Source organism: Ambystoma mexicanum, chromosome 3p (assembly GCF_040938575.1).
Source record: "Ambystoma mexicanum isolate Mex_15411 chromosome 3p, UKY_AmexF1_1, whole genome shotgun sequence".
Classification (NCBI taxonomy): Eukaryota; Metazoa; Chordata; class Amphibia; order Caudata; family Ambystomatidae; genus Ambystoma; species Ambystoma mexicanum.
This window is the reverse complement of record NC_090925.1, coordinates 81,913,664-81,940,685: the sequence shown is the minus strand read 5'-3', so window position 1 is coordinate 81,940,685 and position 27,022 is coordinate 81,913,664.

The following is a 27,022-nucleotide window of genomic DNA, read 5'->3' as shown; positions in this document are numbered from 1 at the left end:
ACTTGCGCAATTTGGGACAGAATGTATTACCCGGAAACCCTGGCAAAGTCCGAAATGTGGCGAAAAAATGCCAATTTCCCCATATTTCACTCAGCTCACCCACCGAAACACGCCGCCAACAACACATGTACCTCAAATGTATCGGTGCACCTACCTGGTCGCCAAGGGGAAAGCCTAAAACTCCCCTAACCCCAAGTATTTTCCGACAGCTGAATTTCATGATTTTTTCAGACTGGCACACCATACAGATATGGGCATTGGGTGTCCAAGCCACCAGGAATACAGAGAACCCCATGCATTTCCGAAAAAGGGGATACCTGTTGGAATCCACAGAGGTCTGACTTGCGTAAATCGGCCCGGACTTAATTACCAAGAAATCCTGGCAAAGTCCGAAATGCGGCAAAAAAACCAACAATTTCTGCACATTTCACTCAGCTCACCCACCGAAACACTCCGCCAACAACACATGGCCTACCTTCCTGCATTCCCACTCATGTCCCGATGAAAACGATACCTCACATGTGTGGGTACACCTACCTGGTCACCAAGGGGAAAGCCTAAAACACCCCTAACCCCAAGTCTTTTCCGAAAGCTGAATTTCACGATTTTTTCAGACTGGCACACCATACAGATATGGGCCTAGGGTGTCCAAAAGATGAAGGAAAACAGAGAACCCCATGCATTTCCGAAAAGAGGACATCCGTGGGAATCCCCAGAGGTCTGACTTGCGCAAATCAGCCCAGAATGTATTACCCAGAAACCCTGGCAAAGTCCGAAATGTGGTGACAAAATCCCAATTTCCCCATATTTCACTCAGCTCACCCACCGAAACACGCCGCCAACAACACATGGCCTACCTTCCTGCGTTCCCAGTTGTGTCCCGATGAAATTGATACCTCACATGTGTGGGTACACCTACCTGTTCAACAAGGGGAAAGCCTAAAATACCCCTAACCCCAAGTCTTTTCGACAGCTGAATTTCACGATTTTTTCAGACTGGCACACCATACAGATATGGGCCTTGGGTGTCCAAGCCACAAAGGAAAATAGGGAACCTCATGCATTTTCAAAAAGAAGACATCCGTGGGAATCTGCAGTGGTCTGACTTGCACACATCGGCCCTGAATGTATTACCCAGAAACCCCTGCAAAGTCCAAAACATGGCAAAAAAAACCCAATTTCCCCACATTTCCCTCAGCTCACCCACCGAAACATGCCACCAACAACACATGGCCTACCTTCCCACGTTCCCACATCTGTCCTGATGAAAACAGTACCTCACATGTTTGGGTGCACCTACCTGGGCGCCAAGGGGAAAGCCTAAAACACCAATAACCCCAAGTCTTTACCGACAGCTGAATTTCATGATTTTATCAGACAGGCACACCATACAGATATAGGCCTAGGATGTCCAAGCCACCAAGGAAAAAATGGAAACCCATGCATTTCCAAAAAGAGGACATCTGTGGGAATCCGCAGAGGTTTGACTTGTGCAATTTGGGACAGAATGTATTACCCAGAAACCCTGGCAAAGTCCGAAATGTGGTGAAAAAATGCCAATTTCCCCATATTTCACTCAGCTCACCCACCAAAACATGCCGCCAACAACACATGGCCTACCTTCCTTTGTTCCCACATGTGTCCTGATGAAAATGGTACCTCAAATGTATCGCTGCACCTACCTGGGGGCGCCAAGGGGAAATCCTAAAACACCCCTAACCGCAAGTCTTTTCCGACAGCTGAATTTCATGATTTTTTTCAGACGTGCACACCATACAAATATGGGCCTAGCGTGTCCAAGCCACCAAGGAAAACAGAGAACCCCATGCATTTCCGAAAATAGGACATCTGTGGGAATCCGCCGAGGTCTGACTTGCGCAACTCGGCCCAGAATGTATTACCCAAAAACCTAGCAAATTCTGAAACGTGGCAAAAAAAAAACAATTTCCCCACATTTCACTCAGCTCACCCACCGAAACATGCCGCCAACAACACATGGCCTACCTTCCCACGTTCCCACATCTGTCCTGATGAAAATGGTACCTCACATGTTTGGGTGCACCTACCTGAGCGCCAAGGGGAAAGCCTAAAACACCAATAACCCCAAGTCTTTACCGACAGCTGAATTTCATGATTTTTTCAGACTGGCACACCATACAGATATGGGCCTTGGGTGTCCAAGCCACTAAGGAAAATAGGGAACCTCATGCATTTCCAAAAAGAGGACATCTGTGGGAATTCGCAGAGGTCTGACTTGCACACTTCGGCCCAGAATGTACTACCCGGAAACCCTGGCAAAGTCCAAAATGTGGCGAAAAAATCCCAATTTCCCCATATTTCAATCAGCTCACCCACCAGAACACACCGCCAACAACACATGGCCTACCTTCCTGCGCTCCCACTCGTGTCCCGATGAAAACAATACCTCAAATGTGTGGGTGCACCTACCTGGTAGCCAAGGGGAAAGCCTAAAACACCCCTAACCCCAAGTATTTTCCGACGGCTGAATTTCATGATTTTTTCAGACTGGCACATCATACAGATATGGGCATTGGGTGTCCAAGCCACCAGGAATACAGAGAACCCCATGCATTTCCGAAAAGAAGATATCTGTTGGAATCCAGAGAGGTCTGGCTTGCGTAAATCGGCCCAGACTTTATTACCAAGAAATCCCGGCAAAGTCCGAAATGTGGCAAAAAAAACAACAATTTCTGCACATTTCACTCGGCTCACCCACCGAAACATGCCACCAACAACACATGGCCTACCTTTCCGCGTTCCAACATGTGTCCTGATGAAAACGGTACTTCAAATGTATCAGTGCACCTACATGCGCCAAGGGGAAAGCCTAAAACACCAATAACCCCAAGTCTTTACCCACAGATGAATTTCATGATTTTATCAGACAGGCACACCATACAGATATAGGCCTAGGATGTCCAAGCCACCAAGGAAAAAAGGGAAACCCATGCATTTCCAAAAAGAGGACATCTGTGGGAATCCGTAGAGGTTTGACTTGTGCAATTTGTGACAGAATGTATTACCCAGAAACCCTGGCAAAGTCCGAAATGTGGTGAAAAAATGCCAATTTCCCCATATTTCACTCAGCTCACCCACCGAAACATGCCGCCAACAACACATGGCCTACCTTCCTGTGTTCCCACATGTGTCCTGATGAAAACGGTACCTCAAATGTATCGCTGCACCTACCTGGGGGCGCCAAGGGGAAATCCTAAAACACCCCTAACCTCAAGTCTTTTCCGACAGCTGAATTTCATGATTTTTTCAGACGTGCACACCATACAAATATGGGCCTAGCGTGTCCAAGCCACCAAGGAAAACAGAGAACCCCATGCATTTCTGAAAAGAGGACATCTGTGGGAATACGGCGAGGTCTGACTTGCGCAAATCGGCCCAGAATGTATCACCCAAAACCCTAGTAAATTCTGAAATTTGGAAAAAAAACAATTTCCCCACATTTCACTCAGCTCACCCACCGAAACAACCCGCCAACAACACATGGCCTACCTTCCTGCATTCCCACTCGTGTCCCGATGAAAAGATCCCTCACATGTGTGGGTACACCTACCTGGTCACCAAGGGGAAAGCCTAAAACATCCCTAACCCCAAGTCTTTTCCGACAGCTGAATTTCACGATTTTTTCAGACTGGCACACCATACAGATATGGGCCTTGGGTGTCCAAGCCACAAAGGAAAATAGGGAACCTCATGCATTTTCAAAAAAAAGACATCCGTGGGAATCCGCAGAGGTCTGACTTGCTCAAATCGGCCCAGAATGTATTACCCAGAAACCCCTGCAAAGTCCAAAACGTGGCAAAAAACCCCCAAATTCCCCACATTTCACTCAGCTCACCCACCGAAACACGCCGCCAACAACACATGGCCTACCTTCCCGTGTTCCCACATGTGTCCTGATGAAAACGGTACCTCAAATGTATCAGTGCACCTACCTGGGTGCCAAGGGGAAATCCTAAAACATCCCTAACCGCAAGTCTTTTCCGACAGCTGAATTTCATGATTTTTTCAGACGTGCACACCATACAAATATGGGCCTAGCGTGTCCAAGCCACCAAGGAAAACAGAGAACCCCATGCATTTCTGAAAAGAGGACATCTGTGGGAATCCGCCGAGGTCTGACTTGCACACATCGGTCCAGAATGTATTACCCGGAAACCCTGGTAAAGTCCAAAATGTGGCGAAAAAAATCCCAATTTACATATATTTCAATCAGCTCACCCACCGAAACACACCACCAACAACACATGGCCTACCTTCCTGCGCTCCCACTCGTGTCCCGATGAAAACGATACCTCACATGTGTGGGTGCACCTACCTCGTCGCCAAGGGGAAACCCTGAAAAACCAATAACCCCAAGTCTTTTCCGACAGCTGAATTTCATGATTTTTTCGGACTGGCACAACATACAGATATGGGCATTGGGTGTCCAAGCCACCAGGAATACAGAGAACCCCATGCATTTCTGAAAAGAAGATATCTGTTGGAATCCACAGACGTCTGACTTGCGTAAATCGGCCCAGACTTTATTACAAAGAAATCCCGGCAAAGTCCGAAATGTGGCAAAAAAACCAACAATTTCTGCACATTTCACTTGGCTCACCCACCGAAACATGCCACCAACAACACAAGGCCTACCTTTCCGCGTTCCAACATGTGTCATGATGAAAACGGTACCTCAAATGTATCGGTGCACCTACATGCGCCAAGGGGAAAGCCTAAAACAGCAATAACACCAAGTCTTTACCGACAGCTGAATTTCATGATTTTATCAGACAGGCACACCATACAGATATAGGCCTAGGATGTCCAAGCCACCAAGGAAAAAAGGGAAACCCATGCATTTCCAAAAAGAGGACATCTGTGGGAATCCGTAGAGGTTTGACTTGTGCAATTTGGGACATAATGTATTACCCAGAAACCCTGGCAAAGTCCGAAATGTGGTGAAAAAATGCCAATTTCCCCATATTTCACTCAGCTCACCCACCGAAACATGCCGCCAACAACACATGGCCTACCTTCCTGAGTTATCAAATGTGTCCTGATGAAAACGGTACCTCAAATGTATCGCTGCACCTACCTGGGGGCACCAAGGGGAAATCCTAAAACACCCCTAACCGCAAGTCTTTTCCGACAGCTGAATTTCATGATTTTTTCAGACGTGCACACCATACAAATATGGGCCTAGCGTGTCCAAGCCACCAAGGAAAACAGAGAACCCCATGCATTTCTGAAAAGAGGACATCTGTGGGAATCCGCCGAGGTCTGACTTGCACACATTGGCCCAGAATGTATTACCCAGAAACCCCTGCAAAGTCCAAAACGTTTAAAAAAAAAAACAATTTCCCCACATTTCACTCAGCTCACCCACCGAAACATGCCGCCAACAACACATGGCCTACCTTCCCACGTTCCCACATCTGTCCTGATGAAAACTGTACCTCACATTTTTGGGTACACCTACCTGGTCACCAAGGAGAAAGCCTAAAACACCCCTAACCCCAAGTCTTTTCCGACAGCTGAATTTTACGATTTTTTCAGACTGGCACACCATACAGATATGGGCCTTGGGTGTCCAAGCCACTAAGGAAAATAGGGAACCCCATGCATTTCCAAAAACAGGACATCCGTGGGAATCCACAGAGGTCTGACTTGCGCAAATCAGCCCAGAATGTATTAACCAGAAACCCTGGCAAATCCAAAATGTGGCGAAAAAATGCCAATTTCCCCATATTTCACTCAGCTCACCCACCGAAACACACCGCCAACAACACATGGCCTACCTTCCTGTGTTCCCACTCGTGTCCCGATGAAAACGATACCTCACATGTGTGGGTGCTCCTACCTGGTCGCCAAGGGGAAAGCCTAAAACACTGCTAACCCCAAGTATTTTCCGACAGCTGAATTTCATTATTTTTTCAGACTGGCACACCATACAGATATGGGCATTGGGTGTCTAAGCCACCAGGAATACAGAGAACCCCATGCATTTCCGAAAAGAGGATATCTGTTGGAATCCACAGAGGTCTGACTTGCACACATCGGTCCAGAATGTATTACCCAGAAACCCCTGAAAAGTCCAAAATGTGGCAAAAAACCCCCAATTTCCCCACATTTCACTCAGCTCACCCACCGAAACATGCCACCAACAACACATGGCCTACCTTCCCACGTTCCCACATCTGTCTTAATGAAAATGGTACCTCACATGTTTGGGTGCACCTACCTGGGCGCCAAGGGGAAACCCTGAAAAACCAATAACCCCAAGTCTTTACCGACAGCTGAACTTAATGATTTTTTCAGACTGGCACACCATACAGATATGGGCCTTGGGTGTCCAAGCCACTAAGAAAAATAGGGAACCTCATGCATTTTCAAAAAGAGGACATCCGTGGGAATCCGCAGAGGTCTGACTTGCTCAAATCGGCCCAGAATGTATTACCCAGAAACCCCTGCAAAGTCCAAAATGTGGCAAAAAACCCCCAATTTCCACACATTTCACTCAGCTCACCCACCGAAACATGCCGCCAACAACACATGGCCTACCTTCCCACGTTCCCACATCTGTCCTGATGAAAACAGTACCTCACATGTTTGGGTGCACCTACCTGGGCGCCAAGGGGAAAGCATAAAACACCAATAACCCCAAGTCTTTACCGACAGCTGAATTTCATGATTTTATCAGACTGGCACACCATACAGATATAGGCCTATAATGTCCAAGCCAGCAAGGAAAACAGAGAAATCCATGCTTTCCGAAGAGAGGACATCCGTGGGAATCCACAGAGGTCTGACTTGCGCAAATCAGCCCAGAATGTATTACCCAGAAACCCTGGCAAAGTCCGAAATGTGGCGACAAAAACCCAATTTCCCCATATTTCACTCAGCTCACCCACCGAAACACACCGCCAACAAAACATGGCCTACCTTCCTGCGTTCCCACTTGAGTCCGGATGAAAACGATACCTCACATGTATGGCTACACCTACCTGGTCAACAAGGGGAAAGCCTAAAACACCCCTAACCCCAAGTCTTTTCGACAGCTGAATTTCACAATTTTTTCAGACTGGCACACTATACAGATATGGGCCTTGGGTGTCCAAGCCACAAAGGAAAATAGGGAACCTCATGCATTTTCAAAAACAGGACATCCGTGGGAATCCGCAGAGGTCTAACTTGCGCAAATTGGGACAGAATGTATTACCCGGAAACCCTGGCAAAGTCCGAAATGTGGCGAAAAAATGCCAATTTCCCCATATTTCACTCAGCTCACCCACCGAAGCACGCCGCCAACAACACATGGCCTACCTTCCCGTGTTCCCACATGTGTTCTGATGAAAACGGTACCTCAAATGTATCGGTGCACCTACCTGGTCGCCAAGGGGAAAGCCTAAAACACCCCTAACCGCAAGTCTTTTCCGACAGCTGAATTTCACGATTTTTTCAGACTGGCACACCATACAGATATGGGCCTTGGGTGTCCAAGCCACCAGGAAAACAGAGAACCTCATGCATTTCTGAAAAGAGGACATCCGTTGGAATCCACAGAGGTCTGACTTGTGCAAATCGGCCCAGAATGTATTACCAAGAATCCCTGGTAAAGTCTAAAATGCGGCAGAAAAAAAAACAATTTCAGCACATTTCACTCGGCTCACCCACCGAAACATGCCGCCAACAACTTATGGCCTACCTTCCTGCGTTCCCACAAGTGTCTTGAGGAAAACGGTACCTCACATGTGTCGGTGCACCTACCAGGGCGCCAAGGGGTAATCCTAAAACACCCCTAACCCCAAGTCTTTTCCGACAGCTGAATTTCACGATTTATTCAGACGGGAACACCATACAGATATGGGCCTAGAGTGTCCAAGCCACCAAGGTAAACAGGAAACCCCTTGCGTTTCCAAAAAGAGGACATCCGTGGGAATCCATAGAGCTCTGACTTGCGCAAATCAGCCTAGAATTTATTACCCAGAAACCCTGGCAAAGCCCAAAATGTGGCAAAAATGAAAACAATTTTGGCACATTTAACTCGGCTCACCCACCGAAACATGCCGCCAACAACACATGTCCTACCTTCCCGCATTCCCACAAGTGTCCTGAGGAAAACGGTACCTCACATGTGTCGGTGCACTTACCAGAGTGCCAAGGGGAAATCCTAAAACACCCCTAACCCCAAGTCTTTTCCGACAGCTGAATTTCACAATTTTTTTAGACGTGCACAGCATACAGATATTGGCCTAGAGTGTCCAAGCTACCAATGAAAACAGAGAACCCCATGCGTTTTTCCAAAAAGAGGATATCCGTGGGAATCAACAGAGCTCTGACTTGCGCAAATCGGCCCAGAATGTATTACCCAAAAACCCTGGCAAAGTCCGAAATGTGGCAAAAAAAATCCCAATTTTGGCACATTTCACACGGCTCACCCACCGAAACATGCCGCCAACAAAACATGGCCCACCTTCCCGCCTTCCCTGAGGAAAAAGGTACCTCACATGTGTTGGTGCACCTACCAGGGTGCCAAGGGGAAATCCTAAAACCCCCCTAACCCCAAGTCTTTTCTGACAGCTGAATTTCATGATTTTTTCAGACGGGCACAACATACAGATATGGGCCTAGAGTGTCCAAGCCACCAAGGAAAACAGGGAACCCCATGCATTTCCAAAAAGAGGACCCACAGAGCTCTGACTAGCGCAAATCGGCCCAGAATTTATCACCCAGAAACCCAGGCAAATTCCGAAATGTGGCGAAAAAAACCCCCAGTTTCTCCATATTTCACTCAGCTCACCCACCGAAAAACGTTGCCAACAACACATGGCCTACCTTCCTACGTTCCCATCCATGTCCCGATGAAAACGGTACCTCACATGTGTGGTTGCACCTACCAGGGCGCCATGGGGAAATGCTAAAACCCCCCTAACCCCAAGTCTTTTCCGACAGCTGAATTTCATGATTTTTTCAGACGGGCACACCATATAGATATGGGCCTAGAGTGTCCAAGCCACCAAGGAAAACAGGGAATCCCATGCATTTCCAAAAAGAGGACATATGTGCGAATCCACAGAGCTCTGACTTGCGCAAATCGGGCCAGAATGTATTACCCAGAAACCCTGGCAAAGTCTGAAATGTGGCAAAAAAACCCAGTTTCCCCATATTTCACTCAGCTCACCCACCGAAACACGCTGCCAACAACACATGGCCTACCTTCCTGCATTCCCTTCCGTGTCCCGATGAAAACGATACCTCACATGTGTGGGTGCACCTACCTGGTCGCCAAGGGGAAAGCCTAAAACACCCCTAACCCCAAGTCTTTTCCGGCAGCTGAATTTCACAATTTGTTCAGACTGGCACACCATCCAGATATGGGCCTTGGGTGTCAAAGCCACCAGGAAAACAGAGAACCCCATGCATTTCCGAAAAGAGGACATCCGGTGGAATCCACAGAGGTCTGACCTGTGCAAATCGGCCCAGAATGTGTTACCAAGAAACCCTGGCAAAGTCTGAAATGCGGCAGAAAAAAAAACAATTTCAGCACATTTCACTCGGCTCACCAACCTAAACATGCCGCCAACAACACATGGCCTACCTTCCTGCGTTCCCACAAGTGTCCTGAGGAAAACGGTACCTCACATGTGTCGGTGCACTTACCAGGGTGCCAAGGGGTAATCCTAAAACACCCCTAACCCCAAATCTTTGTCGACAGCTGAATTTAACGATTTTTTCAGACGGGCACACTATACAGATATGGACCTAGAGTGTCCAAGCCACCAAGGAAAACCCCATGCATTTCCAAAAAGAGGTCATCCGTGGGAATCCACAGAGCTCTGACTTGCGCAAATTGGCCCAGAATGTATTACCCAGAAACCCTGGCAAAGTCCGAAATGTGGCAAAAAAACCCCAGTTTCCCCATATTTCGCTTAGCTCACCCACTGAAACACACTTCCAACAACACATGGCCTACCTTCCTGCGTTCCCTTCCGTGTCCCGATGAAAACGATACCTCACATGTGTGGGTGCACCTACCTGGTCGCCAAGGGGAAAGCCTAAAACACCCCTAACCCCAAGAATTTTCTGACAGCTGAATTTCATGATTTGTTCAGACTGGCACACCATACAGATATGGGCCTTGGGTGTCCAAGCCACCAGGAAAACAGAGAACCTCATGCATTTCCGAAAAGAGGACATCCGTTGGAATCCACAGAGGTCTAACTTGCGCAAATTGGGACAGAATGTATTACCCGGAAACCCTGGCAAAGTCCGAAATGTGGCGAAAAAATGCCAATTTCCCCATATTTCACTCAGCTCACCCACCGAAGCACGCCGCCAACAACACATGGCCTACCTTCCCGTGTTCCCACATGTGTTCTGATGAAAACGGTACCTCAAATGTATCGGTGCACCTACCTGGTCGCCAAGGGGAAAGCCTAAAACACCCCTAACCCCAAGTCTTTTCCGACAGCTGAATTTTACGATTTTTTCAGACTGGCACACCATACAGATATGGGCCTTGGGTGTCCAAGCCACCAGGAAAACAGAGAACCTCATGCATTTCTGAAAAGAGGACATCCGTTGGAATCCACAGAGGTCTGACTTGTGCAAATCGGCCCAGAATGTATTACCAAGAATCCCTGGTAAAGTCTAAAATGCGGCAGAAAAAAAAACAATTTCAGCACATTTCACTCGGCTCACCCACCGAAACATGCCGCCAACAACTTATGGCCTACCTTCCTGCGTTCCCACAAGTGTCTTGAGGAAAACGGTACCTCACATGTGTCGGTGCACCTACCAGGGCGCCAAGGGGTAATCCTAAAACACCCCTAACCCCAAGTCTTTTCCGACAGCTGAATTTCACGATTTATTCAGACGGGAACACCATACAGATATGGGCCTAGAGTGTCCAAGCCACCAAGGTAAACAGGAAACCCCTTGCGTTTCCAAAAAGAGGACATCCGTGGGAATCCATAGAGCTCTGACTTGCGCAAATCAGCCTAGAATTTATTACCCAGAAACCCTGGCAAAGCCCGAAATGTGGCAAAAATGAAAACAATTTTGGCACATTTAACTCGGCTCACCCACCGAAACATGCCGCCAACAACACATGTCCTACCTTCCCGCATTCCCACAAGTGTCCTGAGGAAAACGGTACCTCACATGTGTCGGTGCACTTACCAGAGTGCCAAGGGGAAATCCTAAAACACCCCTAACCCCAAGTCTTTTCCGACAGCTGAATTTCACAATTTTTTTAGACGTGCACAGCATACAGATATTGGCCTAGAGTGTCCAAGCTACCAATGAAAACAGAGAACCCCATGCGTTTTTCCAAAAAGAGGATATCCGTGGGAATCAACAGAGCTCTGACTTGCGCAAATCGGCCCAGAATGTATTACCCAGAAACCCTGGCAAAGTCCGAAATGTGGCAAAAAAAATCCCAATTTTGGCACATTTCACACGGCTCACCCACCGAAACATGCCGCCAACAAAACATGGCCCACCTTCCCGCCTTCCCTGAGGAAAAAGGTACCTCACATGTGTTGGTGCACCTACCAGGGTGCCAAGGGGAAATCCTAAAACCCCCCTAACCCCAAGTCTTTTCTGACAGCTGAATTTCATGATTTTTTCAGACGGGCACAACATACAGATATGGGCCTAGAGTGTCCAAGCCACCAAGGAAAACAGGGAACCCCATGCATTTCCAAAAAGAGGACCCACAGAGCTCTGACTAGCGCAAATCGGCCCAGAATTTATCACCCAGAAACCCAGGCAAATTCCGAAATGTGGCGAAAAAAAACCCCAGTTTCTCCATATTTCACTCAGCTCACCCACCGAAAAACGTTGCCAACAACACATGGCCTACCTTCCTACGTTCCCATCCATGTCCCGATGAAAACGGTACCTCACATGTGTGGTTGCACCTACCAGGGCGCCATGGGGAAATGCTAAAACCCCCCTAACCCCAAGTCTTTTCCGACAGCTGAATTTCATGATTTTTTCAGACGGGCACACCATATAGATATGGGCCTAGAGTGTCCAAGCCACCAAGGAAAACAGGGAATCCCATGCATTTCCAAAAAGAGGACATATGTGCGAATCCACAGAGCTCTGACTTGCGCAAATCGGGCCAGAATGTATTACCCAGAAACCCTGGCAAAGTCTGAAATGTGGCAAAAAAACCCAGTTTCCCCATATTTCACTCAGCTCACCCACCGAAACACGCTGCCAACAACACATGGCCTACCTTCCTGCATTCCCTTCCGTGTCCCGATGAAAACGATACCTCACATGTGTGGGTGCACCTACCTGGTCGCCAAGGGGAAAGCCTAAAACACCCCTAACCCCAAGTCTTTTCCGGCAGCTGAATTTCACAATTTGTTCAGACTGGCACACCATCCAGATATGGGCCTTGGGTGTCAAAGCCACCAGGAAAACAGAGAACCCCATGCATTTCCGAAAAGAGGACATCCGGTGGAATCCACAGAGGTCTGACCTGTGCAAATCGGCCCAGAATGTGTTACCAAGAAACCCTGGCAAAGTCTGAAATGCGGCAGAAAAAAAAACAATTTCAGCACATTTCACTCGGCTCACCAACCTAAACATGCTGCCAACAACACATGGCCTACCTTCCTGCGTTCCCACAAGTGTCCTGAGGAAAACGGTACCTCACATGTGTCGGTGCACTTACCAGGGTGCCAAGGGGTAATCCTAAAACACCCCTAACCCCAAATCTTTGTCGACAGCTGAATTTAACGATTTTTTCAGACGGGCACACTATACAGATATGGACCTAGAGTGTCCAAGCCACCAAGGAAAACCCCATGCATTTCCAAAAAGAGGTCATCCGTGGGAATCCACAGAGCTCTGACTTGCGCAAATTGGCCCAGAATGTATTACCCAGAAACCCTGGCAAAGTCCGAAATGTGGCAAAAAAACCCCAGTTTCCCCATATTTCGCTCAGCTCACCCACCGAAACACACTTCCAACAACACATGGCCTACCTTCCTGCGTTCCCTTCCGTGTCCCGATGAAAACGATACCTCACATGTGTGGGTGCACCTACCTGGTCGCCAAGGGGAAAGCCTAAAACACCCCTAACCCCAAGAATTTTCTGACAGCTGAATTTCATGATTTGTTCAGACTGGCACACCATACAGATATGGGCCTTGGGTGTCCAAGCCACCAGGAAAACAGAGAACCTCATGCATTTCCGAAAAGAGGACATCCGTTGGAATCCACAGAGGTCTAACTTGCGCAAATTGGGACAGAATGTATTACCCGGAAACCCTGGCAAAGTCCGAAATGTGGCGAAAAAATGCCAATTTCCCCATATTTCACTCAGCTCACCCACCGAAGCACGCCGCCAACAACACATGGCCTACCTTCCCGTGTTCCCACATGTGTTCTGATGAAAACGGTACCTCAAATGTATCGGTGCACCTACCTGGTCGCCAAGGGGAAAGCCTAAAACACCCCTAACCCCAAGTCTTTTCCGACAGCTGAATTTTACGATTTTTTCAGACTGGCACACCATACAGATATGGGCCTTGGGTGTCCAAGCCACCAGGAAAACAGAGAACCTCATGCATTTCTGAAAAGAGGACATCCGTTGGAATCCACAGAGGTCTGACTTGTGCAAATCGGCCCAGAATGTATTACCAAGAATCCCTGGTAAAGTCTAAAATGCGGCAGAAAAAAAAACAATTTCAGCACATTTCACTCGGCTCACCCACCGAAACATGCCGCCAACAACTTATGGCCTACCTTCCTGCGTTCCCACAAGTGTCTTGAGGAAAACGGTACCTCACATGTGTCGGTGCACCTACCAGGGCGCCAAGGGGTAATCCTAAAACACCCCTAACCCCAAGTCTTTTCCGACAGCTGAATTTCACGATTTATTCAGACGGGAACACCATACAGATATGGGCCTAGAGTGTCCAAGCCACCAAGGTAAACAGGAAACCCCTTGCGTTTCCAAAAAGAGGACATCCGTGGGAATCCATAGAGCTCTGACTTGCGCAAATCAGCCTAGAATTTATTACCCAGAAACCCTGGCAAAGCCCGAAATGTGGCAAAAATGAAAACAATTTTGGCACATTTAACTCGGCTCACCCACCGAAACATGCCGCCAACAACACATGTCCTACCTTCCCGCATTCCCACAAGTGTCCTGAGGAAAACGGTACCTCACATGTGTCGGTGCACTTACCAGAGTGCCAAGGGGAAATCCTAAAACACCCCTAACCCCAAGTCTTTTCCGACAGCTGAATTTCACAATTTTTTTAGACGTGCACAGCATACAGATATTGGCCTAGAGTGTCCAAGCTACCAATGAAAACAGAGAACCCCATGCGTTTTTCCAAAAAGAGGATATCCGTGGGAATCAACAGAGCTCTGACTTGCGCAAATCGGCCCAGAATGTATTACCCAGAAACCCTGGCAAAGTCCGAAATGTGGCAAAAAAAATCCCAATTTTGGCACATTTCACACGGCTCACCCACCGAAACATGCCGCCAACAAAACATGGCCCACCTTCCCGCCTTCCCTGAGGAAAAAGGTACCTCACATGTGTTGGTGCACCTACCAGGGTGCCAAGGGGAAATCCTAAAACCCCCCTAACCCCAAGTCTTTTCTGACAGCTGAATTTCATGATTTTTTCAGACGGGCACAACATACAGATATGGGCCTAGAGTGTCCAAGCCACCAAGGAAAACAGGGAACCCCATGCATTTCCAAAAAGAGGACCCACAGAGCTCTGACTAGCGCAAATCGGCCCAGAATTTATCACCCAGAAACCCAGGCAAATTCCGAAATGTGGCGAAAAAAAACCCCAGTTTCTCCATATTTCACTCAGCTCACCCACCGAAAAACGTTGCCAACAACACATGGCCTACCTTCCTACGTTCCCATCCATGTCCCGATGAAAACGGTACCTCACATGTGTGGTTGCACCTACCAGGGCGCCATGGGGAAATGCTAAAACCCCCCTAACCCCAAGTCTTTTCCGACAGCTGAATTTCATGATTTTTTCAGACGGGCACACCATATAGATATGGGCCTAGAGTGTCCAAGCCACCAAGGAAAACAGGGAATCCCATGCATTTCCAAAAAGAGGACATATGTGCGAATCCACAGAGCTCTGACTTGCGCAAATCGGGCCAGAATGTATTACCCAGAAACCCTGGCAAAGTCTGAAATGTGGCAAAAAAACCCAGTTTCCCCATATTTCACTCAGCTCACCCACCGAAACACGCTGCCAACAACACATGGCCTACCTTCCTGCATTCCCTTCCGTGTCCCGATGAAAACGATACCTCACATGTGTGGGTGCACCTACCTGGTCGCCAAGGGGAAAGCCTAAAACACCCCTAACCCCAAGTCTTTTCCGGCAGCTGAATTTCACAATTTGTTCAGACTGGCACACCATCCAGATATGGGCCTTGGGTGTCAAAGCCACCAGGAAAACAGAGAACCCCATGCATTTCCGAAAAGAGGACATCCGGTGGAATCCACAGAGGTCTGACCTGTGCAAATCGGCCCAGAATGTGTTACCAAGAAACCCTGGCAAAGTCTGAAATGCGGCAGAAAAAAAAACAATTTCAGCACATTTCACTCGGCTCACCAACCTAAACATGCTGCCAACAACACATGGCCTACCTTCCTGCGTTCCCACAAGTGTCCTGAGGAAAACGGTACCTCACATGTGTCGGTGCACTTACCAGGGTGCCAAGGGGTAATCCTAAAACACCCCTAACCCCAAATCTTTGTCGACAGCTGAATTTAACGATTTTTTCAGACGGGCACACTATACAGATATGGACCTAGAGTGTCCAAGCCACCAAGGAAAACCCCATGCATTTCCAAAAAGAGGTAATCCGTGGGAATCCACAGAGCTCTGACTTGCGCAAATTGGCCCAGAATGTATTACCCAGAAACCCTGGCAAAGTCCGAAATGTGGCAAAAAAACCCCAGTTTCCCCATATTTCGCTCAGCTCACCCACCGAAACACACTTCCAACAACACATGGCCTACCTTCCTGCGTTCCCTTCCGTGTCCCGATGAAAACGATACCTCACATGTGTGGGTGCACCTACCTGGTCGCCAAGGGGAAAGCCTAAAACACCCCTAACCCCAAGAATTTTCTGACAGCTGAATTTCATGATTTGTTCAGACTGGCACACCATACAGATATGGGCCTTGGGTGTCCAAGCCACCAGGAAAACAGAGAACCTCATGCATTTCCGAAAAGAGGACATCCGTTGGAATCCACAGAGGTCTAACTTGCGCAAATTGGGACAGAATGTATTACCCGGAAACCCTGGCAAAGTCCGAAATGTGGCGAAAAAATGCCAATTTCCCCATATTTCACTCAGCTCACCCACCGAAGCACGCCGCCAACAACACATGGCCTACCTTCCCGTGTTCCCACATGTGTTCTGATGAAAACGGTACCTCAAATGTATCGGTGCACCTACCTGGTCGCCAAGGGGAAAGCCTAAAACACCCCTAACCCCAAGTCTTTTCCGACAGCTGAATTTTACGATTTTTTCAGACTGGCACACCATACAGATATGGGCCTTGGGTGTCCAAGCCACCAGGAAAACAGAGAACCTCATGCATTTCTGAAAAGAGGACATCCGTTGGAATCCACAGAGGTCTGACTTGTGCAAATCGGCCCAGAATGTATTACCAAGAATCCCTGGTAAAGTCTAAAATGCGGCAGAAAAAAAAACAATTTCAGCACATTTCACTCGGCTCACCCACCGAAACATGCCGCCAACAACTTATGGCCTACCTTCCTGCGTTCCCACAAGTGTCTTGAGGAAAACGGTACCTCACATGTGTCGGTGCACCTACCAGGGCGCCAAGGGGTAATCCTAAAACACCCCTAACCCCAAGTCTTTTCCGACAGCTGAATTTCACGATTTATTCAGACGGGAACACCATACAGATATGGGCCTAGAGTGTCCAAGCCACCAAGGTAAACAGGAAACCCCTTGCGTTTCCAAAAAGAGGACATCCGTGGGAATCCATAGAGCTCTGACTTGCGCAAATCAGCCTAGAATTTATTACCCAGAAACCCTGGCAAAGCCCGAAATGTGGCAAAAATGAAAACAATTTTGGCACATTTAACTCGGCTCACCCACCGAAACATGCCACCAACAACACATGTCCTACCTTCCCGCATTCCCACAAGTGTCCTGAGGAAAACGGTACCTCACATGTGTCGGTGCACTTACCAGAGTGCCAAGGGGAAATCCTAAAACACCCCTAACCCCAAGTCTTTTCCGACAGCTGAATTTCACAATTTTTTTAGACGTGCACAGCATACAGATATTGGCCTAGAGTGTCCAAGCTACCAATGAAAACAGAGAACCCCATGCGTTTTTCCAAAAAGAGGATATCCGTGGGAATCAACAGAGCTCTGACTTGCGCAAATCGGCCCAGAATGTATTACCCAGAAACCCTGGCAAAGTCCGAAATGTGGCAAAAAAAATCCCAATTTTGGCACATTTCACACGGCTCACCCACCGAAACATGCCGCCAACAAAACATGGCCCACCTTCCCGCCTTCCCTGAGGAAAAAGGTACCTCACATGTGTTGGTGCACCTACCAGGGTGCCAAGGGGAAATCCTAAAACCCCCCTAACCCCAAGTCTTTTCTGACAGCTGAATTTCATGATTTTTTCAGACGGGCACAACATACAGATATGGGCCTAGAGTGTCCAAGCCACCAAGGAAAACAGGGAACCCCATGCATTTCCAAAAAGAGGACCCACAGAGCTCTGACTAGCGCAAATCGGCCCAGAATTTATCACCCAGAAACCCAGGCAAATTCCGAAATGTGGCGAAAAAAAACCCCAGTTTCTCCATATTTCACTCAGCTCACCCACCGAAAAACGTTGCCAACAACACATGGCCTACCTTCCTACGTTCCCATCCATGTCCCGATGAAAACGGTACCTCACATGTGTGGTTGCACCTACCAGGGCGCCATGGGGAAATGCTAAAACCCCCCTAACCCCAAGTCTTTTCCGACAGCTGAATTTCATGATTTTTTCAGACGGGCACACCATATAGATATGGGCCTAGAGTGTCCAAGCCACCAAGGAAAACAGGGAATCCCATGCATTTCCAAAAAGAGGACATATGTGCGAATCCACAGAGCTCTGACTTGCGCAAATCGGGCCAGAATGTATTACCCAGAAACCCTGGCAAAGTCTGAAATGTGGCAAAAAAACCCAGTTTCCCCATATTTCACTCAGCTCACCCACCGAAACACGCTGCCAACAACACATGGCCTACCTTCCTGCATTCCCTTCCGTGTCCCGATGAAAACGATACCTCACATGTGTGGGTGCACCTACCTGGTCGCCAAGGGGAAAGCCTAAAACACCCCTAACCCCAAGTCTTTTCCGGCAGCTGAATTTCACAATTTGTTCAGACTGGCACACCATCCAGATATGGGCCTTGGGTGTCAAAGCCACCAGGAAAACAGAGAACCCCATGCATTTCCGAAAAGAGGACATCCGGTGGATACCACAGAGGTCTGACCTGTGCAAATCGGCCCAGAATGTGTTACCAAGAAACCCTGGCAAAGTCTGAAATGCGGCAGAAAAAAAAACAATTTCAGCACATTTCACTCGGCTCACCAACCTAAACATGCCGCCAACAACACATGGCCTACCTTCCTGCGTTCCCACAAGTGTCCTGAGGAAAACGGTACCTCACATGTGTCCGTGCACTTACCAGGGTGCCAAGGGGTAATCCTAAAACACCCCTAACCCCAAATCTTTGTCGACAGCTGAATTTAACGATTTTTTCAGACGGGCACACTATACAGATATGGACCTAGAGTGTCCAAGCCACCAAGGAAAACCCCATGCATTTCCAAAAAGAGGTCATCCGTGGGAATCCACAGAGCTCTGACTTGCGCAAATTGGCCCAGAATGTATTACCCAGAAACCCTGGCAAAGTCCGAAATGTGGCAAAAAAAACCCAGTTTCCCCATATTTCGCTCAGCTCACCCACCGAAACACACTTCCAACAACACATGGCCTACCTTCCTGCGTTCCCTTCCGTGTCCCGATGAAAACGATACCTCACATGTGTGGGTGCACCTACCTGGTCGCCAAGAGGAAAGCCTAAAACACCCCTAACCCCAAGAATTTTCTGACAGCTGAATTTCATGATTTGTTCAGACTGGCACACCATACAGATATGGGCCTTGGGTGTCCAAGCCACCAGGAAAACAGAGAACCTCATGCATTTCCGAAAAGAGGACATCAGTTGGAATCCACAGAGGTCTGACTTGTGCAAATCGGCCCTGAATGTATTAATTAGAAACCCTAGCAAAGTCTGAAATGTGCCGAAAAAAACCCAATTTCCCCATATTTCACTCAGCTCACCCACCGAAACAACCCCCAACAACTTATTGCCTACCTTCCTGCGTTCCCACTCGTGTCCTGATGAAAACGATACCTCACATGTGTGGGTACACCTACCTGGTCACCAAGGGGAAAGCCTTTAACCCCCCTAACCTCAAGTCTTTTCCAACAGCTGAATTTCACGATTTTTTCAGACTGGCACACCATACAGATATGGGCCTTGGGTGTCCAAGCCACTAAGGAAAATAGGGAAACCCATGCATTTTCAAAAAGAGGAAATCCGTGGGAATCCGCAGAGGTCTGACTTGCACAAATCGGCCCAGAATGTATTACCCAGAAACTGCGGCAAAGTCCAAAATGTGGTGAAAAACCCCCAATTTCCCCAGATTTCACTCAGCTCACCCACCGAAACACGCCACCAACAACACAGGGCCTACCTTCCCGCATTCCCACATGTGTCCTGATGAAAACAGTACATCACATGTGTGGGTGAACCTAACTGGGTGCCAAGCCGAAAGCCTAAAACACCCCTAACCCCAAGTCTTTTCCGTCAGCTGAATTTCATGATTTGTTCAGACGGGCACACCATACAGATATGGGCCTAAAGTGCCCAAGCCACCAAGAAAAACAGAGAACCCCATGCATTTCCGAAAAGAGGACATCCGTGGGAATCCACAGAGCTCTGACTTGCGCAAATATGCCCAGAATGTATTACCCAGAAACCCTGGCAAAGTCCGAAATGTGACAAAAAAAATATTTCCACACATTTCACTCGGCTCACCCACCGAAAAAACGCCACCAACAACACATGGCATACCTTTGCACATTTCAACACTAGTCCTCATGAAAACGCTACCTCACATGTGTCGGTGCACCTTCCTGGGCGCCAAGGGGAAAGCCTAAAACACCCCTAACCCCAAGTCTTTTCCGACAGCTGAATTTCACAATTTTTTCAGACAGGCACACCATACAGATATGGGCCTAGAGTGTCCAAGCCACCAAGGAAAACAGGGAACCCCTTGCGTTTCCAAAAAGAGGACATCCGTGGGAATCCACAGAGGTCTGAATTGCACAAATTGGCCCAGAATTTATTGCCCAGAAACCCAGGCAAAATCCGAAATGTGGCGAAAATAAAAACAATTTTGGCAAATTTTGGCACATTTCACTCGGCTCACCCAACGAAACATGCCGCCAACAACACATGGCCTACCTTCCCACGTTCCCACAAGTGTCCTGAGGAAAACGGTACCTCACATGTGTTGGTGCAACTACCAGGGCACCAAGGGTAAATCATAAACCCCCCCTGACCCCAAGTCTTTTCCGACAGCTGAATTTCATGATTTTTTCAGACGGGCACACCATACAGATATGAGCCTAGAGTGTCCAAGCCACCAAGGAAAACAGGACACCCCTTGCGTTTCCAAAAAGAGGACATCTGTGGGAATCCACAGAGCTCTGACTTGCGCAAATCAGCCCAGAATTTATTACTCAGAAACCCTGGCAAAGTCCGAAATGTGGGGAAAATAAAAACAATTTTGGCATATTTCACTCGGCTCACCCACCGAAACATGCCGCCAACAACACATGGCCTACCTTCCCGCATTCACACAAGTATCCTGAGGAAAACGGTACCTCATATGTGTCGGTGCACCTACCAGGGCGCCAAGGGGAAATCCTAAAACACCCTAACCCCAAGTCTTTTCCAACAGCTGCATTTCTCGATTTTTTCAGACGGGCACACCATACAGATATGGCCCTAGAGTGTCCAAGATACCAACGAAAACAGGTAACCCCATGCCTTTCCAAAAAGAGGACATCCGTGGGAATCCACAGAGCTCTGACTTGTGCAAATCGGCCCCGAATGTATTACCCAGAAACCCCGGCAAAGTCTGATATGTGGCAAAAAACACCCTAATTTCCCCACATTTCACTCAGCTCACCCACCGAAACACACCGCCAACAACACATGGCCTACACTCCCGCTTTCCCACATGTGTCCTGATGAAAACGGTACATCACATGTGTGGGTGAACCTACCTGGATGCCAAGCGGAAAGCCTAAAACACCCCTAACCCCAAGTCTTTTCCGACAGCTGAATTTCACGATTTTTTAAGACGGGCACACCATACAGATATGGGCCTAGAGTGTCCAAGCCACCAAGGAAAACAGGGCACCCCTTGCGTTTCCAAAAAGAGGACATCCGTGGGAAACCACAGAGTTCTGACTTGTGCAAATCGGCCCAGAATGTATTACCCAGAAACCCCGGTAAAGTCCAAAATGTGGCAAGAAACACCCTAATTTCCCCACATTTCACTCAGCTCACCCACCGAAACACACCGCCAACAACACATGGCCTACCCTCCCGCGTTCCCACATGTGTCCTGATGAAAACGGTACATCACATGTGTGGGTGAACCTACCTGGGTGCCAAGCGGAAAGCCTAAAACACCCCTAACCCCAAGTCTTTTCCGACAGCTGAATTTCACGATTTTTTCAGACTGGCACACCATACAGATATGGGCCTTGGATGTCCAAGCCACAAAGAAAAACAGAGAACCCCATGCATTTCCGAAAAGAGGACATCTGTGGGAATCCGCAGAGGTCTGACTTTCGCAAATCGGCCCAGAATGTATTACCCAGAAACTGCGGCAAAGTCCAAAATGTGGTGAAAAAACCCAATTTCCCCATATTTCACTCAGCTCACCCACCGAAACACGCCCCCAACAACACATGGCCTACCTTCCTGCATTCCCACTTGTGTCCCGATGAAAACGATACCTCACATGTGTGGGTACACCTACCTGGTCACCAAGGGGAAAGCCTTTAACACCCCTAACCCCAAGTCTTTTCCGACAGCTGAATTTCATGATTTTTTCAGACTGGCACACCATACAGATATGGGCCTTGGGTGTCCAAGCCACTAAGGAAAATAGGGAACCCCATGCATTTTCAAAAAGAGGAAATCCGTGGGAATCCGCAGAGGTCTGACTTGCACAAATCGGCCCAGAATGTATTACCCAGAAACTGCGGCAAAGTCCAAAATGTGGTGAAAAACCCCCAATTTCCCCAGATTTCACTCAGCTTACCCACCGAAACACGCCACCAACAACACAGGGCCTACCTTCCCGCATTCCCAAATGTGTCCTGATGAAAACAGTACATCACATGTGTGGGTGAACCTACCTGGGTGCCAAGCCGAAAGCCTAAAACACCCCTAACCCCAAGTCTTTTCCGACAGCTGAATTTCAAGATTTTTTCAGACTGGCACACCATATACATATGGGCCTTGGGTGTCCAAGCCACCAAGAAAAACAGAGAACCCCATGCATTTCCGAAAAGAGGACATCCGTGGGAATCCGCAGAGGTCTGACTTTCGCAAATCGGCCCAGAATGTATTACCTAGAAACCCTAGCAAAATCCGAAATGTGGCGAAAAAAACCCAATTTCCCCATATTTCACTCAGCTCACCCACCGAAACACGCCCCCAACAACACATGGCCTACCTTCCTGCATTCCCACTTGTGTCCCGATGAAAACGATACCTCACATGTGTGGGTACACCTACCTGGTCACCAAGGGGAAAGCCTTTAACACACCTAACGGCAAGTCTTTTCCGACAGCTGACTTTCATGATTTTTTCAGACGTGCACACCATACAAATATGGGCCTAGAGTGTCAAAGCCACCAAGGAAACAGGGATCCCCATGCATTTCCGAAAAGAAGACATCCGTAGGAATTCGCAGAGGTATCACTTGCGCAAATCAGCCCAGAATGTATTACCAAGAAACCCAGGCAAAGTACGAAATGTGACAAAAAAAATATTTCCACACATTTCACTCGGCTCACCCACCGAAAAAACGCCACCAACAACACATGGCATACCTTTGCACATTTCAACACGTGTCCTCATGAAAACGGTACCTCACATGTGTCGGTGCACCTTCCTGGGCGCCAAGGGGAAAGCCTAAAACACCCCTAACTCCAAGTCTTTTCCGACAGCTGAATTTCACAATTTTTTCAGACAGGCACACCATACAGATATGGGCCTAGAGTGTCCAAGCCACCAAGGAAAACAGGGAACCCCTTGCGTTTCCAAAAAGAGGACATCCGTGGGAATCCACAGAGGTCTGAATTGCACAAATTGGCCCAGAATTTATTGCCCAGAAACCCAGGCAAAATCCGAAATGTGGCGAAAATAAAAACAATTTTGGCAAATTTTGGCACATTTCACTCGGCTCACCCACCGAAACATGCCGCCAACAACACATGGCCTACCTTCCCACGTTCCCACAAGTGTCCTGAGGAAAACGGTACCTCACATGTGTTGGTGCAACTACCAGGGCACCAAGGGTAAATCATAAACCCCCCCTGACCCCAAGTCTTTTCCGACAGCTGAATTTCATGATTTTTTCAGACGGGCACACCATACAGATATGAGCCTAGAGTGTCCAAGCCACCAAGGAAAACAGGACACCCCTTGCGTTTCCAAAAAGAGGACATCTGTGGGAATCCACAGAGCTCTGACTTGCGCAAATCAGCCCAGAATTTATTACTCAGAAACCCTGGCAAAGTCCGAAATGTGGGGAAAATAAAAACAATTTTGGCATATTTCACTCGGCTCACCCACCGAAACATGCCGCCAACAACACATGGCCTACCTTCCCGCATTCACACAAGTATCCTGAGGAAAACGGTACCTCATATGTGTCGGTGCACCTACCAGGGCGCCAAGGGGAAATCCTAAAACACCCCTAACCCCAAGTCTTTTCCGACAGCTGCATTTCACGATTTTTTCAGACGGGCACACCATACAGATATGGCCCTAGAGTGTCCAAGATACCAACGAAAACAGGTAACCCCATGCCTTTCCAAAAAGAGGACATCCGTGGGAATCCACAGAGCTCTGACTTGTGCAAATCAGCCCCGAATGTATTACCCAGAAACCCCGGCAAAGTCTGATATGTGGCAAAAAACACCCTAATTTCCCCACATTTCACTCAGCTCACCCACCGAAACACACCGCCAACAACACATGGCCTACACTCCCGCTTTCCCACATGTGTCCTGATGAAAACGGTACATCACATGTGTGGGTGAACCTACCTGGATGCCAAGCGGAAAGCCTAAAACACCCCTAACCCCAAGTCTTTTCCGACAGCTGAATTTCACGATTTTTTAAGACGGGCACACCATACAGATATGGGCCTAGAGTGTCCAAGCCACCAAGGAAAACAGGGCACCCCTTGCGTTTCCAAAAAGAGGACATCCGTGGGAAACCACAGAGTTCTGACTTGTGCAAATCGGCCCAGAATGTATTACCCAGAAACCCCGGTAAAGTCCAAAATGTGGCAAGAAACACCCTAATTTCCCCACATTTCACTCAGCTCACCCACCGAAACACACCGCCAACAACACATGGCCTACCCTCCCGCGTTCCCACATGTGTCCTGATGAAAACGGTACATCACATGTGTGGGTGAACCTACCTGGGTGCCAAGCGGAAAGCCTAAAACACCCCTAACCCCAAGTCTTTTCCGACAGCTGAATTTCACGATTTTTTCAGACTGGCACACCATACAGATATGGGCCTTGGATGTCCAAGCCACAAAGAAAAACAGAGAACCCCATGCATTTCCGAAAAGAGGACATCTGTGGGAATCCGCAGAGGTCTGACTTTCGCAAATCGGCCCAGAATGTATTACCCAGAAACTGCGGCAAAGTCCAAAATGTGGTGAAAAAACCCAATTTCCCCATATTTCACTCAGCTCACCCACCGAAACACGCCCCCAACAACACATGGCCTACCTTCCTGCATTCCCACTTGTGTCCCGATGAAAACGATACCTCACATGTGTGGGTACACCTACCTGGTCACCAAGGGGAAAGCCTTTAACACCCCTAACCCCAAGTCTTTTCCGACAGCTGAATTTCATGATTTTTTCAGACTGGCACACCATACAGATATGGGCCTTGGGTGTCCAAGCCACTAAGGAAAATAGGGAACCCCATGCATTTTCAAAAAGAGGAAATCCGTGGGAATCCGCAGAGGTCTGACTTGCACAAATCGGCCCAGAATGTATTACCCAGAAACTGCGGCAAAGTCCAAAATGTGGTGAAAAACCCCCAATTTCCCCAGATTTCACTCAGCTTACCCACCGAAACACGCCACCAACAACACAGGGCCTACCTTCCCGCATTCCCAAATGTGTCCTGATGAAAACAGTACATCACATGTGTGGGTGAACCTACCTGGGTGCCAAGCCGAAAGCCTAAAACACCCCTAACCCCAAGTCTTTTCCGACAGCTGAATTTCAAGATTTTTTCAGACTGGCACACCATATACATATGGGCCTTGGGTGTCCAAGCCACCAAGAAAAACAGAGAACCCCATGCATTTCCGAAAAGAGGACATCCGTGGGAATCCGCAGAGGTCTGACTTTCGCAAATCGGCCCAGAATGTATTACCTAGAAACCCTAGCAAAATCCGAAATGTGGCGAAAAAAACCCAATTTCCCCATATTTCACTCAGCTCACCCACCGAAACACGCCCCCAACAACACATGGCCTACCTTCCTGCATTCCCACTTGTGTCCCGATGAAAACGATACCTCACATGTGTGGGTACACCTACCTGGTCACCAAGGGGAAAGCCTTTAACACACCTAACGGCAAGTCTTTTCCGACAGCTGACTTTCATGATTTTTTCAGACGTGCACACCATACAAATATGGGCCTAGAGTGTCAAAGCCACCAAGGAAACAGGGATCCCCATGCATTTCCGAAAAGAAGACATCCGTAGGAATTCGCAGAGGTATCACTTGCGCAAATCAGCCCAGAATGTATTACCAAGAAACCCAGGCAAAGTACGAAATGTGACAAAAAAAATATTTCCACACATTTCACTCGGCTCACCCACCGAAAAAACGCCACCAACAACACATGGCATACCTTTGCACATTTCAACACGTGTCCTCATGAAAACGGTACCTCACATGTGTCGGTGCACCTTCCTGGGCGCCAAGGGGAAAGCCTAAAACACCCCTAACTCCAAGTCTTTTCCGACAGCTGAATTTCACAATTTTTTCAGACAGGCACACCATACAGATATGGGCCTAGAGTGTCCAAGCCACCAAGGAAAACAGGGAACCCCTTGCGTTTCCAAAAAGAGGACATCCGTGGGAATCCACAGAGGTCTGAATTGCACAAATTGGCCCAGAATTTATTGCCCAGAAACCCAGGCAAAATCCGAAATGTGGCGAAAATAAAAACAATTTTGGCAAATTTTGGCACATTTCACTCGGCTCACCCACCGAAACATGCCGCCAACAACACATGGCCTACCTTCCCACGTTCCCACAAGTGTCCTGAGGAAAACGGTACCTCACATGTGTTGGTGCAACTACCAGGGCACCAAGGGTAAATCATAAACCCCCCCTGACCCCAAGTCTTTTCCGACAGCTGAATTTCATGATTTTTTCAGACGGGCACACCATACAGATATGAGCCTAGAGTGTCCAAGCCACCAAGGAAAACAGGACACCCCTTGCGTTTCCAAAAAGAGGACATCTGTGGGAATCCACAGAGCTCTGACTTGCGCAAATCAGCCCAGA